Genomic DNA, 13,227 nt, shown 5'->3' on the forward strand with positions numbered 1-13,227 from the left:
ATTCCTACTCGATTGTGGAGTCGAGATAATCTTTTATCCTGCTTTGCGAAAATTCTTTTATATTCTTTCACCGTCCAAGCGAGACTAACGACTTTTTTTTTTGCAGATCAACTGAACTCGTGCTATAAAAAAATCCACAGATTCTTAACGGAAAACTAGGAGTGCCGTGCAATGTACTCTTAAATGTTGCAAAAAAAAAGACCATTAAAAGAGGGTTTTTATAGATAGACTATATTATTAAAAAAAAATAATTTTTTTTTTAATTCTTACTTCATAATATGCAGAGTAATTGCAGTTAACACATTTTGTAGAACCTTTATCTTGACTTCTTTCACTGTTTTAAATTTAAAAAAAAAAAAAAAAAAAAAACACCGAAATAGTCGGTTTCACGCCATTTCTTATTCCTACCTCCAGCTATTGAGCATAAGCAAAACTTTGCTTTACAGCACGAGAGTTCCTGAACTTCACAGTCTCTTCGACTCCTGGGCACTCTTTAAAAAGCAAAACATTAAACTAAACGTTGAAATAGACTGCAATGCCTAGGAACTTACAAGTGGTGGCTTTTGCAGTAGCATTTTCCAATATTTTTGGTAGGGCATTGCACAAATCCTTGGAGACGGTTTTATCCAGATTAATCTCTAATTTTTCAAGAATGACCTGTGGTGACCCACACCACAACCGTCACCCTCAGTTCCTCGACAAGTTCAGCCTTTGCCCATCCCACACCCATCTTTACCTCCTGTTCCATTTGTATCACAATCACAACAGGCGGAACGAACAGGCGAATTCCAGATGGCGCTGAAGGTACTATAATAATATCAGAATTTGTCAATTTCATATGCTACCTTCCAATGTTTGATGTCTTAAAGGTTTATATGAAGCTTTAGTTAACACAAATGGGAGTGAAATTCTCTCCCCAAATGTCGATACGAAGAACCCTCAACATAAGTGCTGATAGTGAAGACCTCAAAAACTGTGCTATTTCAGTGTTTAGGACCTCCCCAATACGAGTCAAACCAAAATTTTGCAAGTATTCTAACCCCATAACCCCCTTGGATACAGCTTTGTTACGACTGTTTTTCTTTTACCTCGCTGATCATTAATAAACAAAACTGAGATAACGTTTTTTTCCTCTCACTCGTTGTCAAGGAGTAGACCTCCAAAGGAATTCTAGCAGAAAAAAAAACACTTGTGGTCCTAATTCTGCCATTTACATTTCCATTTTTAGTTTATTTTGCCGGATCCTTTTAAATTTAAGTCTTTAAATTTACTTCGTTACAACACTGTTCCTTTAAACTAGCTATAGCATTATCTAAGCTTTCGACTAATCATCAAGCGTTATGAGCCTGATAAAACTTACATAATTTTAGAAAAAAAGAGGAAAACACCTCCAAAATACAGAATAAGCTCGCTGAAAATTACATCATAAAATTCAGCAGATTAACCAGTTCGTGGTAACGAACTCAGTGAGGAGTGACTCGGCTAAATATGAAGCAAAACTAAAAAATGAAATTTTGATATTAATAGATACATCAAAAGAATCGTATTTTTATGTTGATTTTAAATATATAAGTTGCTTTACTTTTAGTTAGATTCAGCGTATAAGAGAAACATACTGCAGAAGTTTAAAGCTCCTATCGGAAAAATAATGTGGAATTTTCCACATGCCGTTATCTGGTATATTATCCTTATTCGAGCTGATATTTATTTTTTAGACTGGCTGAAATAAGGAGAAAAAATAAAAAAAGATAAGAAGGCTGAAGAATGTACTAGAATTACCAGCCAAAAAATACGGATGAGAATTTCCATGAAGAGGGCGCTGGATTTCCCAGCCTTATTTAAAAAGCGATCAGAAATTAAATATAAAAAAAACAAGTTTTTTCAACTGAACGAAAGGAGCAGCATCAGAAGTTAAAACGAATAGAAATTATTACATATGCGGGGGTTCACGCCCTCGTCAATATTTCGCTCTTTACACTAAAGTATTTTTCGTAGTTTCAAAAGAGCTATTTATTCTAATTAAACGGCTTTTGGAATTCAGGAGGTATTCTTAAAGAATTGGAGCAAAATTTGAACTTTAGCGTAAAGAGTGGGGTATTGACGAGGGGGAAAACCCCTCATATTACGTATATGAAGAGTTTTTCCCCTTTTCAGTACGTCGCTCTTTACAGTCAAGTTGGAATTTTTTAAATAATGGCTAATATAAACAATTATCTGTTTGTGTTATTTTTCGGCCAAACTTAGCCTTTAATATTATCTTAAACAGATTCCTAACTATGATTTTTATGTGATAATAAACCTAAGATATTGTATGTTTTTGGTTTGTGGTTTCGTATTAAATAAAAAAAAAGTTTTTCCAACTGAAAGTAAGGAACAACACTAAACTTAAAACGAACAAAAATCATTAAGTATATGAGGGGGTTGTCCCTTTCTCAGTACCTCTCTCCTTACATTCACTAATGTCTGACTTTTTATTCCAATTTTTAAGAGTGACTCCAGACACAAAAGGATTGTTTAATTAGAATAATAAGCTTTTTACAAATTCGCGACCATTTTAGCGTAAATAGCGAGGTGCTGAGGAGGGGGCAACTTTCTCATATACGTAATAACAACCAAAAGAAAAATCTGAGAAAATTGCGGTTCAAACAGTTCGCGGTAACGAACTGTAAGTAAGGTGCGACTCGGCTCAATTGTAACCAAAACTCTAAAAAACGGTTTTTAAAAAAGGGATTTTGAAACAAATAGATTTATGAAGAGAATCGGCTTTTAAGCTGATATGAAATATATAAATTTCAATAGTTTACTCTTACCCATCAAAGGTTACAAGCCATAGAAAATGTTCCTGATTTTTGAAAAAAGGAGGAAACACCCCCTAAAAGTCAATTAAACTTAATAAAAATCCCAAAATCAGAATCAACGTGTCAGAAAACCCTACTGCATACGTTTCAAGGTCCTATCTTCAAAAATGTGGAATTTTGTATTTTTTTTTGCCAGAAGAAAGATCACGGATGCATTTGTTTTTCACCCGTGGGTAATCGAATCAACTCAGTGGTCCTAGAATATCAGAAGAAGGCTCATTTAAACTGAAATTAAAAGTTCTAGAGTCCTTTTTAAGTGACCAAAAAAGTCGGAGGGTAACTAAGATATTTACCCCGCCCCTTTTTCCCCAAAATCGTCCGACCACAATTTAAGCCATTTTGTTCATCATAGATGAAAGACCCAATAAATATACCTTTGGGTATCACATGAACCCCCACTCGCATTCGCAGGGGATAGGTCTTTAAGTTATAAAATTTGCCCATTGTTAACGCATAGTAATTGTTATTGGGATACATGCAGGGGTTTTTCCACGGAGGAATTTCTATGGGGAGGGAAGTTTCAAGGGAGTGAACTTGTCAGGGGAAATTATACACTGCAAGAATTTACCATAATTGTTATACAATATTTTTTATGTTTCTTGCTTTCTATTTTCCGTCTCGATTTTACGCACGGAGTGGTTAACAATAATTGTCAGGGGTAAATTTTCACCGGGATTGAATTGTGTAGTTTATATTTTCATGGTGAGGGGTTCCTCCGTGGCGGTGGGGTCAGTTTCCTAGCATTATTTAAAAAACCGGTTAGAAATTAAATAAAAAAAAACAAGTTTTTTCTACTGAAAGTAAGGAGCGACATTATTACTTAAAACAAACAGAAAATATTTCTTATATAAAAGGGGCTGTCCCCTTTTCGATGCTTCGCTCTTTACGCTAAAGTTTGATTCTTTCTCACAGCTCTATTTTTTAAAGCAATGAAAACTTTAGCGTAAAAAGCAAGGAGTTGAGGTGGGGACAGCCCCTTTCATATACAGATAATTTCTTTTCGTTTTTAGTTTTAATGTCACTCCTTACTTTCTATATAATTTTTTTTATTTCTTTATTTAATCATTTGAAGGAGAACAGTATGTTTCACTTCATAACGGTGAGAAATATAACTATTTTCTATCTTGCAAGGTTCCCCAGGGTTTCGTCCATGACTTTAATAATATATTTATGGAAATTAATACTTGTTTCAAATTTACTGACGACTTGATTGTAGGTTATATCCGAAAACTGACTGTTCCACTCACATTACAAAAAAATGACTGCTAATAACTAGAATGCTATAAATACAGTGCTGATATACTGTTGATAAAGTAACTATAAATTAAGTACTTTAGCATCCTTTTACTTCCAAAAAAGTAACCTTATTAGTTTTTTTCCGTTGGAACTTATTAGCGTATTTTGCTTATTTTGCCCATCATGTGGAGTTTCAAATAAGAGTGTATCATTAAATGTGTCATTTAATTTGTGAATCCAGTAGTGTCTCAAAGAACGAGGGTAGTGCCGCAAAGGAAGTTCGTAGATTACATGAGTTTTAAGAATATGACATTATTAAGTTTACCGTAACTAAGCTTCGCAGCATAGAAGATGATTGGGTATAATATATATAATTATATATATATATATATATAATAGAATATTCTGACACCTTTATTTTTGGTTTTGCAGAATAAAGAAAATATGACCTAAAAAATTAGATCGTTCCAATCTATTCCTGCTTTGGATTTTTGAAACTAGACAGGCAGGTCTTAAAGGCCTATCCGCAATAATATTTTACTAATACCAAGATTCAGCTTAGGCTCAGCCCGATTAGGGCTAATTTTACACAATCAGAATTTTATATGTCATTTTTAGGCCAATCGGAAAAATCGAATTGGAAATCCAATTGGCTCAAATCACCACAAACTAAAACCTGGTATAAGTAAAATCTCATTATTAATGTGCTTTAGCGAAGTCTGCCAATATACTTCAGTGTAATCATATTGGATTTGTTTTTATTTTAGATTTAACACTCTTGTATGCTTTTTAATAGCTGTATGTTTTCAATGGCTTATAAATGTAAAAAAAAATAAAATTTTAAAATTTTATTTGGTGATAATTTTAAATTTTTAAAATTATGAGCTTATAAAATTTTATTTGGTTTATTGGTGATAATTTTTGATCCGGCAGTTACGTTTGTTTTTCGAGTTCAAACTATTTTGACGAAGAAAATTAAAAAGATAATAAATATGACGTTACTTTCAGAGGTAGCAGTTCAATGTTTGAGGTTCATATACGAGAGCATTATCTATTCCAAGAACCTGGGCTATTTGAATAAGTCTGACATTATTTAACTTTGAATTTGAACAGGATTTTATAATACACTTGTCGTGTTATCACACAGGCGGCTTCATTGTCAGTGAAAAACTCCCTGAGAAAATTTCTAAAATCATTTCATTTTCACGACGATTGGGTTTAGTAACTTGAGATTAGGCTGATTTTTAAATTTAGTAAGAAATGAAGGATTCATGACAGCCAAATCTCTACTAAACAAAGCCGTAATCATGTTGAATGACTGAGTTGTTTTTTTTACTCTCCTCTTTTTCCTCTGTGAATGCTTTAAAGTGTCCCCCTTTCCGCATGTAGCCCTAGTTTTATGTCCTTGTATTTAATTGTTATTCAAGTATATCCAAGTCCTTTAAATTCTATGTGCATGCCTTTTCATATTCTTTTTTCTTCTCTTCTCCGTAAAGCTGAGAACGACTTAGTGGAAGTCTTTGCCTAAATACTTGCCGTGTCTTTAGTTTGTCCGTTTTTGTCACTGCCTTTAAAGTTCTCTCCCTTATTTTCTCATAGCTTCTCTTTTAATGCTCGTTATTATTCAATTTAGTATTCGTTTTCTTTGTATTTGTCGAATAATTACTTGTCGAACAGAATATTTTAAATTCTATGTGACCAGAGACCGGGCGAATCAGCGGTAACAATTTCATTTTTTTGGTTAATTTTTGCTTTCTTTAGATATATTCCTGATGAACATAACAAGGGAAATGGTTTTCCATTTTTAGAAAAACAATCCAAACTTCAGTAGTTTGCTATTTTTTAAAAAATAATCATAAAAATTCCAATTTCAGATAAAGTTGATGAGAAGATTATTTTTCATTTTATGAAATTAATAAAAATTGAAGCATTTTGCTTTTCGGGTAAAAAAAGTAGGCTCAGATTGTATGGCCCTGTTCCCGCAGAGTTGCTTGATCTCAGGTCCATCGTTTCTAATGGAGATTACCACTATAAATAGTGGTACCTAAAAGAGGTACCTGTGTCTCGTTTTTGTTCCTTAGCCTACAATGTCCCATCCTTGGAATGAATGCTACAGAAAGTGTGGAACTGGGTCATTCCAGTGTTCTGAGTGCAATGCTTGGTTGCACCCAGCTTGTGTTGGCGTCACAAAAAGTAGTCGCCTAAAAACCCTAAATGGTGCCGATCAACAATGGTCGTAAATTATGAGATTAATACCATCGATAATCAGCCTGAAGTGATCCAACCACTCGAGGTTAAAAAATCCCACATTACTTCTATTGAAGAGAATTCAACCAAAATCTTGGAAAACGCTTAGAGTGGAGAGATCGGGATTAAACGTAATGGGAAGAATAAGCACAAGTTCTAGATACGTGATTGACATTATTGAAACGGATCTGTTCTCTTTGGGGGAGCTGGGGGTTGTTAATTTGGAAAATTTAGAAAAATTGAGGTATTTTTAACTTAAGAACGGGTGACGGGATCTTAATGAAATTTTATATTTAGAAGGAACTCATGTCTCAGAGCTCATATTTAAAATCCTGACCAGATCTGTTGACATTGGGGGGATTTGGAGGGGGAAACCAGAAATCTTGGAAAATGCTTATAAATTTCGTAGATACGTGACTGACGTAACCGGACTGGATATTTAGAAGGATCTTGCGCTTTAAAGCTCTAATTTTAAATTCCGACCAGATCCTGTGACATTTGGGGGAGTTGAAGTGGGAAACCAGAATTCTTGGAAGACGTGAAAATTGGGGTATTTTTATCTTACGAATAGGTGATCGGATCTTAATGAAATTTGATATTTAGAAGGAATTCATATCTCAGAGCGCTTATTTCAACTCCCGACCGGATCTGTTGACATTGGGGGGATTTGGGGGGGGGAATCGGAAATCTTGGAAAACGCTTCGAGTGGAGGAATCGGGATGAAGCTTGGTGGATAGAATAAGCAAATGTCGTAGATACGTGATTGACGTAACCGTACTGGATTCGCTCTCTTTGGGTGAGTTGGGGGGGGGAGGAGTTCAGTGCTTTAATGAGTTTAGTGCTTCTGGACGTGCTAGGACGATGAAAATTGGTTAGTGTAAAGATCTAAGTATTAAGGAGGGGACGAACCCATTCATATACGTAATAATGTGTGTTTATTTTAAAATGAACATACCCCTCCCCCATAATACTGTTATGACTCGTAAAACACCAATAATGCATAATAAATATTTTTTGAGGCTTTTTGAAAGTTGAAAGAACAATAATGACTGGTACCAATCTATCAAGCGAATACAAAAAAAAAAAAGTGATTATAATATTCACAAAACTTTTTTTGTTAAAATTGCGCCATTCAATTTTTTATTATTATTATTCTAGGGCCGGACGTTGGGAGCAGAGAAGATTGTTTTAGGTGGTGAGACGTGTGACTACGCCCTGCATGAAGCAGAATGGTCCCGTGGAATGCGAAATAAAAAATTTATCAGTGCCCCGGTCCTCAACAAGTGGTTGGTCATCTATCCAGTAAGTATAAATTTGTTTATATTTATTTGATTTTTTTTATGGTGTCAATTACAGTGACACCAGCTAATGGTTTCTCTAATCCAGAGCAAGAATGAACTCTTTCTGAAAAGCTTCTATTCTGCACTCTTATTTTCGAGCATTGATTAAATTTGCTGAGCAAACTTTGTTTGTGCAAGCTAATGAGCACACTAATCTTTCTTTCAAAACACGGAAACATTTTCTATTTTCCAAACTGGAATGTATTAATGAAAACCTGCCTCAGATTCTGATGTCTGTGTTTTGTGTTCCCCAAAATAGGTCTGGCCCCAGTGAGCTGGTCACTTTTGTGTTTCTTGTTGCTGAACTACATCACAAGATCTCTTCACAAAAATTGTGTTCAATAAAACTTTAGAAATTTTTCAGTGGCGCTGTAAAAACACATTTTGGTATGTAAACCGGGGAATATTAAAGAGGGAAATAGTCGGTGGATATCTAGTTTTTCACAATTGAGATTTTGAATTTATTGGGACCTCATTTATTGGGACACGTCTCAGCCGATGGTGGAATTGGTGCTGATAGGTGACGGGTGGTAAAGGGTCTAAAGCTTCAACAAGAGTATAAAAGTGTTGGGCGAAAATATTTCCTTCTTAAAAAAATTCATTTCGTATCCACCCATGCGCGTGGTTTTAGTACGTTAACGTAAGATAAAACAGTTGTCATTTGGCAAAGAAAAATGTTTAGGCGACAAGGCTATATACAAAGAGGGGGATATTTTTGAGAATAAACAATAATGACTGGTACCAATCTATCAAGCGAATACAAAAAAAAAATAGTGATTATAATATTAACAAAACTGTTTCCTTGTTTTAGGAGAAATAGAAGTTAAACTTTGTTTTGGGTATGCCAGGGATTAATTTTAATCTAAGCAGTACATATAAAAAGAATTTTAATGAATTCATAGACTTTGCGGCACCATCTAATCTTTGTATTGCAAAAATAAGATAACACAATGACTAAAACTGGTTAGAAACAAAATGATCCAAAACATATATCGTATCAAAATTGGAGAGTAATCCAAAAATACAAAGCTCCCGACATAACTGCAAAACTACAGGAGCTTCGTGATAAGTTATCGGCACAAGCATATCGACGGCTTACCCCATATCATGGGCTCATCTGTTTGTTCTGTTGACATTTTTCCTGGTTAATTTTGTTGTACTTATTGTGTTGTTCCTTTGTACCTTTGTTCTCACCCGTTTATATCGTTTCTATAATTTTAAGTTGTAAATTCTCAAACATCTATTTAAAAAAAGAAAAGTTGACCATAGAATTGCATACAGTATTAGAAAATATTTTTCGCAGTAAATTATTTTATTTACAAAGAGCAGAGATACAATCATGAACTTTAAACTGATATGTCAAAGGTCTACTCTTATTACTCAAAAATACCCCTAAAATATTTTCCAATGGAATGAGCCGGTTCTCAATTTTCCAGGACTTGGGTTCGATATGATCACAGACAAAACAAACAAATATACAAAACATTTATATTGAAACAAAAAAAATGTTACCTTAAAATTGCTGAGAACAAACATCCTGGTAGGACTCGCCCCCCCCCCCCTCCGCAGTCCCCAAGAATTTTCTTGGCAAAGCTCGCATACCCAGTCTCGCTTTTTCCAACTCTGTACTGTTAGGGATGGAAATTTAATATTTTATGCTACATAGAAACAGATCATTGCAATAAGAGGGGTTAGTATCGCCTCCACTCCCCGTCTTCAGTGCTAAAAATCAAGGCGTGGACCAAAAGTATTCCCAGGAATTAAGAGGGGTTGGATATTAATTTCTGTCCCTCTCCCTCCTCCTTCTGTTGAAAGAAGGTTGAAGCTTCTGTTGAAAAATTCTTTTTTTATGCTTAGTGTTCTTCTTCCTTTTTGGGGGTATTTCCAAAATTCTGGAAGAACTTTGAGTTCCTTTAATTTTCTGAATTATATATTTTTTTTATTAAATAAATGATATGAATTGGGTTTCTGCTATTAAGTTTCCTGTATAACTCGAGTAGTTTCGTTAGTAGTCTCTCCAAAAATGACAGCTGTTTTAGTTTTCATAACTGACCTGTATAGATTATAAAGTTTCTTCAGAACTTCCTAAAATAACGACAGAGCCGGGCTATGCAACTTAAATGGGGCTGTGCTATTATAGGTAGTGGGTGTGCTATTGGGCTTAGGTCCTCCCTGAAAATTGCAAAATTGTACTAAAGTAGGTATTGTTTAAATGGGTGATTTATAAAAATGGTTGTTTCCTGGTCTAGGTGTTTCTGGTCGTATAAGCCCTTCATAGCCAAAATGATCAAGCGCCTCATTTTGTTATAATGTCTATTGAATACTATATAGTGTTTATGTAAGGTAAGGTGGCTGAACCTATCATTGCACCCCAAACCATAAATAGAGCTGCTTATTCTTCTTTTTTCATATTTCACGTTCAAGGGAAGCAGTCATGGTCATTTTAAGGCCCAAACTTCATAGAGGACTTTGTTTTAGCCCTCTTCTTCTCTACCTTGTTTACTTAATCTTCTTCTGTTCAGTGTTTATTTTTTTCTTATCACTTCTTTACTTGTCTTTTATCTCCAATCAGTTAATGTCCTTTTTCTTTTCTAGGTTAAAATCAGAGAGCTGAGCAGTAAATTTCGAACTTAATTCTGTGTAGTCCGTATACTGTTGCCGTCTTTTTGTGTGATAGCATTCATTTTCACAGAAAAAGGCACTGCAACAGACATGCCTGCTTTTAATTGTAAAATTTAAATAAAAATCAAGGGTTCTCAACATTAAGGACGTTTCATTCTCCGTAAAATTGTCGTCAATGACTTTTTTCTCCCCTTTTTTACATTTTAAAAGTAATAGAACCCTTAACTTTTTTTCAATAAATTATCTTTTTTGCTCATCCCTTGCTAAACGAATTTACTGCTCATTCAAGCTCTTCGGCTCCTTGTACAGCCTCTGCTCCTCAGCTAAGAAATTGTATCCTAAGTCAACAAACAGTTAAACAAGGAAATAAGTTGGAGACATTTTATTTACTCTTTTTCTAAATAAACATTGAAAAGTTTGGTTGAATAAAACTCTAGAAATTTGTATTCTTACAGCTAATCATATACTTACTACTTGCTGCTCCTAGAGTCAGGAATTGTTTAAGGAGCCCTGATAAAAAGATTGAGTTAGTTGGGAAGGTAATCTTGCTCAAAATAATAGTCCTGGAATCCTATAATTGTTTCTTATGTTAGAAAAAGAAGTACCATATCTGTACGCTCAAAAATCTATACCGCTGAATTAATAGAATAATTATTATAAAATAAATAAAATAGACTAATAAGTCGAATATGATTTTAGAGCAATCAACTGGCAAAGCAATACTTTCAGTCTTAAATTTCATAACAATGGATTTATTCTAAGGGGAAGAATTCAACGTCGGAAAACTCAGTGTGTTTTCATAAGAATCTTTGTGGAAAATTAAGAATGTCCTGCATCGTCCCGTATTACTGCAGGGAATCGTAACACAGTTCATGGTTTATTTTTTAAATATATGTAAACAGATAATGTTTATCTGTTAAAAATAAAAACATTTTAAACCTATGGAAATCTGCAGAAGAAAGGTGTTAGTTTTGCTAAAATTATGCGATTAAAATGGATTTTGACATATTTAAAAAAGGGTTTTTCACAAGGCTGTTATATTTAAACAGGGGCTGTTCTCTCCTCCATATCTCGCTCTTTACGCTAAAGTTTTTTACTGTTTTAAAAAGTAGAGTTGAGAGAAAGAGTCAAACCTTAGCATGAAGAGCGAGGCATTGAGGAGAGAATAGCCCCTTTCATATACGGATTCATTTTTGTTCGTTTTAAGTTTTAATGTCGCTTCTTACTTTCAGTTGAAAAAACTTGTTTTTTTATTTAATTTCCTTCAAAGTCTGCATCAGCTGTCTTTTGAAGTAAGGAAAGTCATGCTTTTAAAAGATTCAAAGTTTCTCCTAAGTTTTATGTCCTAATCTTTTCCTGAGCTATAATCTACTTAATTACTTACTATCTACTAACTTTTTGCTGTATTTTTCGGAATCGGTTGCTGTTTCCCGAAGACAACTATTTTCAAATATTTATAAAATTATAGGGATGTTCGTATTTTTTCATCTATAAAAGATTTTGGTTTTCATTGATTTTACGTTACAGTCAACATAATAGGCAAGCAGGCATTTTTCTGTTAACATTCCCTTCCAGCATCCAATAGTCAGGGGAAAACACCTTTCTACCAACAAAACCGCAAGGTTAACAAAATGAAAAATTTGGATTCTTGATGTCGTGGAATCACAACAAAGTCAAGCACCCAGGATGAATTTTGTCAGGTGGAAAATGTTTAAGGAAAGAGCGATATGACCAGAATGTATTACTTTTAATTTCTGACAAAGGGTCTTCGCATAAAAGAAGTTATTGTAGAATCCTTGAAAGGAGCTCATACGAGGGGAAATATAAAGTTCTAGTACCCATTCTAAGAATAAATGATTGGAAATTAAACCCCAACCCATCATTTCCTCAAACTCATCTAATTAAAATTTTGTTTTTGTCATTTTATTCAACATAGGCGAAAGGTCCGGTAATCAAGTTTTTCAGGGTAAACCCCTCCCCCATACACACACACCAAGCGCTCAGGGATCGGCCTATAAATTATAATAGCTGCCCATTGTTGGCATATAAGGTCTTATAAAAAGGGTTGGCCGTACAAACTTCAGAGAGGGCTCATTTCACTGGAAATTAGAAGTTCTAGTGTCCTTTTTAAGAGTCATAAGTGATTGGAAAGCAGTTAGCCACCCCTTCTTGTTCTCTTTTCCCCAAATGTTTCTAATAGAAGTTTTTGTATAGTTATTTTGTTAATAAAAAGTAAAAAAAAAACCCAGGTAACAAGGCTTTCGGGGTTGATACCAACTCCCAAAGGCTAGGGATAAGAGTTGTAAGCTATGCCTCAGGGCTTTTATGGAAAGGGTCGTCTTTAAAACTTTAGAAGAAGCATTTTTGATTAGGAACTCTAGTTTTTGTTCTCTTTCAAAAATCAAAAGTAATAGGATGGGAGCTAGCCCCCTCCCGTAGCCCTCTTTTCCCCAAACGTATCTCATTGAAGTTGCGATATACCAATGTAGTTTAAAATAGTTCAATGAACATTCAGGTCACTGTCAAATTTCAAAAAGTGCAGAGCTAAACAAGTTTTCAATTAAATCGGATATAATCCTTGCTGAAATTTCATAAGCTTGTGTGAAAAGCCCAGCGCATATTACAAACATGTGTACGTTTGGGGTGGCAAATTTTACTATTAAATTTGATACCTGTAGTGTCCCCCTCGTGATTGCAGATCGTAAAAGGGCCAAATACAAACCGTTTGATGTTGTTCTAACTTAATTTTAGAGAGGTCACTTATGGCCATCAGTAGTTATTAGAATTATAAGGCAGGGCATTAATCTGAATTAGAAGACAGAGTTGACCAACTTGACCAGGATACCTAACTTGATACTCTATCTACGATAGGAAACCAAACCCCAATATGATATTGATGGAATCTTAATGGAGTAAAAACACAA

General features: G+C 34.4%; 1 protein-coding gene across 1 annotated transcript in view; it reads right to left on the reverse strand.

Moving 5' to 3' along the window:
- The window catches only part of LOC136026093 (FGGY carbohydrate kinase domain-containing protein-like), a 461,793-nt gene that overhangs the window by 85,883 nt on the left and 362,683 nt on the right, over nt 1-13,227 (reverse strand). The window lies entirely within an intron of this gene.

Source organism: Artemia franciscana, chromosome 1 (assembly GCF_032884065.1).
Source record: "Artemia franciscana chromosome 1, ASM3288406v1, whole genome shotgun sequence".
NCBI lineage: Eukaryota > Metazoa > Arthropoda > Branchiopoda > Anostraca > Artemiidae > Artemia > Artemia franciscana.